The sequence below is a fragment of the Elaeis guineensis genome, chromosome 5 (genome assembly GCF_000442705.2).
Source record: "Elaeis guineensis isolate ETL-2024a chromosome 5, EG11, whole genome shotgun sequence".
Classification (NCBI taxonomy): domain Eukaryota; kingdom Viridiplantae; phylum Streptophyta; class Magnoliopsida; order Arecales; family Arecaceae; genus Elaeis; species Elaeis guineensis.
In genome coordinates this window covers 71195488-71201388 of record NC_025997.2, presented here as the reverse complement: position 1 = coordinate 71201388, position 5901 = coordinate 71195488, and the positions used below count along the sequence as shown (strand labels likewise).

General features: G+C 38.8%; 1 non-coding gene across 1 annotated transcript; it reads left to right on the top strand.

Moving 5' to 3' along the window:
• The first annotated feature begins 4580 nt into the window (after positions 1-4580).
• On the top strand, positions 4581-4686 carry LOC140858280 (small nucleolar RNA R71). Its single transcript, XR_012141847.1, has one exon. It is a non-coding gene; the product is annotated as a small nucleolar RNA R71 (small nucleolar RNA).
• Positions 4687-5901: the final 1215 nt, after the last annotated feature.

Genomic DNA, 5901 nt, shown 5'->3' with positions numbered 1-5901 from the left:
TTGGGCTCGAATATTTTTCGTGCAATGAATTTATCGTGGTTTGCTTTAGTTCGAGCCTTATAAATTCTGGCACTCTCATATGCTTCATTGCGTAGCTCTTCAAGTTCATTTAGTTGAAGTCTCCTATTGGAACCTGCATTTTTCATATCAAAGTTAAATTATCGTATGGCCCAAAATGCATGATGTTCCAATTCCACCAGCAGATGACAAGCTTTTCCGAATACAAGTCGATAAGGAGACATTCTTATGGGTGTTTTAAAAGCAGTACGGTAAGCCCATAATGCATCATCCAAGCATGCTGACCAGTCTTTTCTATCGGGTCTTACCATTTTTTCAAGAATATGCTTGATCTCTCTATTGGAGACCTCAACTTGACCACTTGTCTGGGGGTGATAAGGTGTGGAAACTTTATGAGTTATTCCATATTTTTTCATTAGCATGTCGAAGTGCTTATTCGTGAAGTGTGTACCCCCATCGCTAATTATGGCTCTTGGGTATCCAAATCGATTAAAGATGTTATGCTGAATGAACTTGATCACGATTTTGTGATCATTGGTTCGGGTTGCCATAGCCTCTACCCATTTTGATACGTAGTCCACTGCTACCAAAATATACTCGAATCCAAATGAGGAGGGAAAGGATCCCATAAAATCAATTCCCCAAACATCAAAAATTTCTACAACAAGAATAGGGGACAGGGGCATCATATCTTTTCTTGAAATATTTCCTGTTTGCTGGCATCGCAAGCAATTACGGCCAAATTCATGTGCATCTTTGAATAGTGTCGGCCAATAAAATCCACTCTGCAACACCTTTGCTGCAGTTTTTCTTCCATTAAAATGTCCCCCACATGCTAACGAGTGGCAGAAAGTAAGAATACCTTGGACTTCACACTCGGGGACACAACGTCGGATTACTTGATCTGGGCAATATTTGAACAATTCTGGTTCTTCCCAGAAATAGTACTTTACTTGGGAGAAAAATTTATTTTTCTCTTGTTGGGTCCAGTGAGATGGATTTATCCCACTGCCAAGTAATTGACTATATGAGCGAACCAGGAAAGATCAGTGGAAGAGATTGAAAAGAGTTGTTCATCCGAAAACCTATCTTTAATCCTTTCTTTATTGTATTCTACCAGGATCCTAGAAATATGATCTGCTACCAAGTTTTCGGAGCCCTTTTTGTCTAAAATTTCTAAATCAAATTCTTGTAATAGAAGGATCCATCTAATCAGCCTAGGTTTTGTATCTTTTTTGGATAGCAGATGTTTCAGTGCTGCATGATCGGAGTATACTAGGACCTTGGAGCCCAAAAGGTATGATCTAAATTTATCTAGGGCAAACACAACAGCGAGTAACTCCTTTTCAGTCGTGGTGTAATTCAATTGAGCATCTGAAAGAGTTTTACTTGCATAATAAATTACATATGGTTCTCGATTAAATCTTTGCCCAAGGACTGCCCCTATAGCATAATTAGAAGCATCACACATGATTTCAAATGGTAGGGTCCAATCCGAAGATTTTATGATTGGTGCAGTGGTTAAAGCAGTTTTGAGTTTATTATAAGCAGTTAGGCACTCTTCATTAAAATCAAAAGAATTTTCCTTGGCAAGCAAGTTGCACAAGGATCCTGATATCTTGCTGAAATCCTTAATGAAGCGCCTATAGAAACCTGCATGGCCTAGAAAGGATCGCACCTGTTTAACCGAGGTTGGGGGAGGCAATTTCAAGATTACTTCAACCTTTGCTTTATCTACTTCAATCCCCCACTTGGATACAATATGTCCAAGCACGATTTCTTCACGAACCATAAAATGGCTCTTCTCCCAACTTAAAACCAAATTTATCTCTATACATCGTTGAAGAACCTTGGCTAGGTTCTGAAGACAATCATCAAAGGTAGAGCCAAATACTGAAAAATCATCCATGAAGACTTCTAAAAATTTATTTACCATATTAGAAAAGATGGCCAAAATGCACCGTTGAAAAGTGGCTGGTGCATTGTAGAGACCGAATGGCATACGTCTAAATGCAAATGTTCCATAAGGGCATGTGAAGGTAGTCTTTTCTTGATCAGCAAAAAATATCGGGATCTGATTATATCCCGAATATCCATCTAGAAAATAGAAGAAACTTTGTCCTGCTAGCCATTCTAAAATTTGGTCAATAAAAGGCAAAGGAAAATGATCTTTCCTAGTAACGGCATTCAGCTTTCGGTAGTCCACACATACTCACCAACCAGTTGGAATTAACTCACCCTCATCATTCTCTACTACGGTAATACCTAACTTCTTAGGTACTACCTGGGTTGGACTAACCCATTGGCTATCCAAAATTGGGTAGATAATTCTAGCATCTTGCCATTTCACTACTTCCTTTTTCACGACTTCCCGCATATTCGGATTCAATCTTCATTGCATATCCCTATGTGGTTTTGCCTCAACCTCACAGTGAATATAATGCATGCAAACAGAAGGATCTATACCCTTCAAATCGGCAATTGACCACCCTATAGCCTCTTTATGCTTTTTGAGTACCCCGACAAGTTTGTCTTCCTGGTTGTTGGTTAGGTCAGATGCAATGATCACTGGAAGGGTGTCATTGGATCCAAGAAATGAATATTTCAGTGTGGCAGGAAGAGGCTTTAGCTCTAGAGTAGGTGGTGCTTCTAAGGATGGTACCAGAGGGCTTGATTGAATTGGTAATTGCTCGTACTTTACAGTCCAAGGGGGATTGGTGCTAAAATTGGGAGGTTCTAGCAAAGCATGTATTTCTTCAGTGTATCAATCAATATCAAAATTATCCATTCCAAAATGTGTTAGACATGCCTGTAAAGGATCTGAGTTGAGCAAGGCAGGAGCTTTATCTTCTATAACTTCTTCTAACAAGTTGATCTCATTATGGTCGTACACGGTGGTCCCAAAGATGCATTGAAAATATTCAACCTTAGCTTCTTATTTCCGAAAGATACATCCATAACTCCGGTTCTACAATTTATACAAGCATTAGCGGTTGCTAAGAAGGGTCTACCTAGGATGATTGGTATTTGGTTGGGGTTGCTGCCAGATTCCATATCCAGCAGAAGAAAGTCAACAGGAAAGTAAAATTCATCTATTTTCACCAATACGTCTTCCAGCATTCCATGGGGTACCTTAATGGATCGGTCTGCTAGTTGTAAGGTCACTGTCGTGGGTTTTAACTCTCCAAATCCAAATAGGTCATATACAGAGCTCGGGAGAAGGTTGACACTTGCACCCAAGTCTAATAATGCCTTCTTAATTGTGAGGTCCCCTATGACACAAGAAATAATTGGAGTACTTGGATCTTTCAGTTTGGGTAGGGCAATTTGCTGGAAAATTGAGCTAGCCTGCTCAGTTAGGTGGACTTTTCTTGGTATTTGTGCCTTTGATTTTCGTTTCTGTGTACACAGGTCCTTTAGAAATTTAGCATAGGTTGGAACTTGCTTAATGGCATCGAGAAGAGGTAAGTTTATCTAAACCTGTTTAAACAGTTCCAACATTTTATTCATTTTTATACCCTTCTTATCAAGAGGCAGAGAGGATTCTAAAGCACTGGGAAATGGAGCTTTAGGTGCAGGTGCTGGGTTAATAGGCTTTTTCTTCTCTTCAAGTTTCTTCTTTTCTGTTGTAGCTGAAATTGGTTGCTCTTGTTGTTGGATTACTTCAGGTTGATTTAAGATTTTTCTGCTTCTAAGGGTCATAATCGATTTGGCATGTTCGAAAAAAGTTTCAGGACCAATGGAGCTTTCAGCCATGTACTGTCCTTTTGGATTATTAATAGGCTGACTGGGTAATTTGCCTTCTTCCCTCCTACTGAAAGCTGTTGCTAGCTGACCTATCTAGGTCTTTAGCTTTGCTATTGATTGCGTATGAGAGTGAAGGAGTTGGATATTCATTTCTAGTCCTTTAAGTGCTTGCAGTACCTTTTCTCCGAAACCCGAGCTATGAGTACTCGGAGTGGGTTGAGGAGGGTTCTGGTATTGTAGCTGGGATGGATGCCTATAAGTCGCATCCGGATAACCTGATCTTTGTTGCACTGGAGGAACCACTGGTTGTGATTTCCATGAGAAATTCGGATGGTTTCTCCATCCCGGATTGTACGTACTAGAATAGGGGTTGTTCTCTGATCTATGAGTAGTTTGGGCTTGATGGACTTGTTCTTGTACATATTCAGGAAACTGTGGTGCAACCGGACAATCATTCACACAATGAGTGGGGCTCGAACACAATGCACATATATCTTGTATCTGACGGGATGGAGAAGGTGACTGTCCTATACTTAATAATCGATCTAACTTTTGGGATAATTCATCTACCTTAGGATGGATATCTATGGCATTTCCTACTTCATATATTCCACCTCTTTTTGGGTTTAACATGGGTTTATCTCTAATAGAGGCAGACATATGATGTAATAAATTTTTACTTAAAATTTCAAACAGTTGCCATGCCTTATTCTCATTTTTCAGCATGAATGTCCCACCGCATGATGCATCGACCATTTGTCGATGTCTTTCAGATAGCCCATCATAAAAATATTGGATTAACTGCCACTTGGGTACAGCATGGTGGGGATATTTTCTAATAAGATCCTTTAATCTCTCCCATATTTTATGAAACATTTCTCCATCTAATTGGGAAAAACTAGTTATGGCTTTCCTTATTTGATTAGTTTTTCCTATGGGAAAATATTTCTTGAGAAACTCTCCTTGCAGCTGGTCCCAGGTTGATATAGTCATAGAATCCAAATTATGTAGCCAGTATTTGGCTTTGTCCTTAAGTAAAAAAGGAAATAATTTTAACCTAAGAGCATCATCGGAGAAGTTGTGAATTTTGACAGTTGAGCATATCTCAAGAAATTCTTCAAGATGTTTATAAGGGTCCTCATTACTAAGTCCATAAAATGAAGGTAACATTTGGATTATACTGGACTTAATTTCATATTGAGTGGCCTCCACAGGGGGCACTTGAATACAAGGAGAGTAGGTATATGTGGAAGGAGTAAAGTACTCCTTCAATTGCTTGGGTGGATCATTCTCCTGATTTCGGTCCATATTTTTACGTCTGTTGGCTCTAAAGGTTCTTTCTATTTCTGGATCAAAAGGTTGGATTTCTGGTCGTAACGATCTACGGCCAAGCATACACCTTACAATTATACTGTAGAGCAAACACAGAAAAATTTTCTTTTCATAATATATATTTTTATAATAAAGTGAGAAAAGAATGAAGAAAATCTAAAGAGAAGAACCTAAGAATCTTAAATCTATGAAAAGGAAGAAATTAGTTAATGTTTAGATGTTAATTGCAATCAACTTAAACAATCATAGACTTTCTATCCTAAGGTTAACTTAGATCTAGACAGCTCCTAACTTCCAAGACCGCCTTTGAGCACTCCAAGCTTAAGACTGACTAACTGACTCGGCCAGGTAAGCATAAGATGTGGGAGGTTCCCTGCTCGTTGCTTTTCTTAGACACCAACTGCGTTGGCCAGGTCAGTCAACGAAACCAATTGAAAATCACTTTCTTTAACCACTTGCCTTAGACACCGAGCAATTAACCAATCCGCACTTGGTTCAACTCTAGAGCTTTCTTATCCTATTGAGCTCGAAATTCCTAGGGCTGACGTCTAGTTGATTTTAGATTAAGGTCTAGGTTATGCAAATGCAAGGGAGTGATTTATGGGCCAAGAAAGGGTGATCAAATCCCCACCTTATCTTAGTTAATGGGTTGCACCCTTAAAGTTAATTATGGAGATGAGATACAAAAAAAAAAAAAAAAAAACAAGGTGTCCAATCAAGTTAGAAATTTTTATATTTGGGGTTACGCTATTTTAGTTAAGTGTTATGAAATGTCAGTGGCTTCTCGTTTTTTTTTTTTTTAAA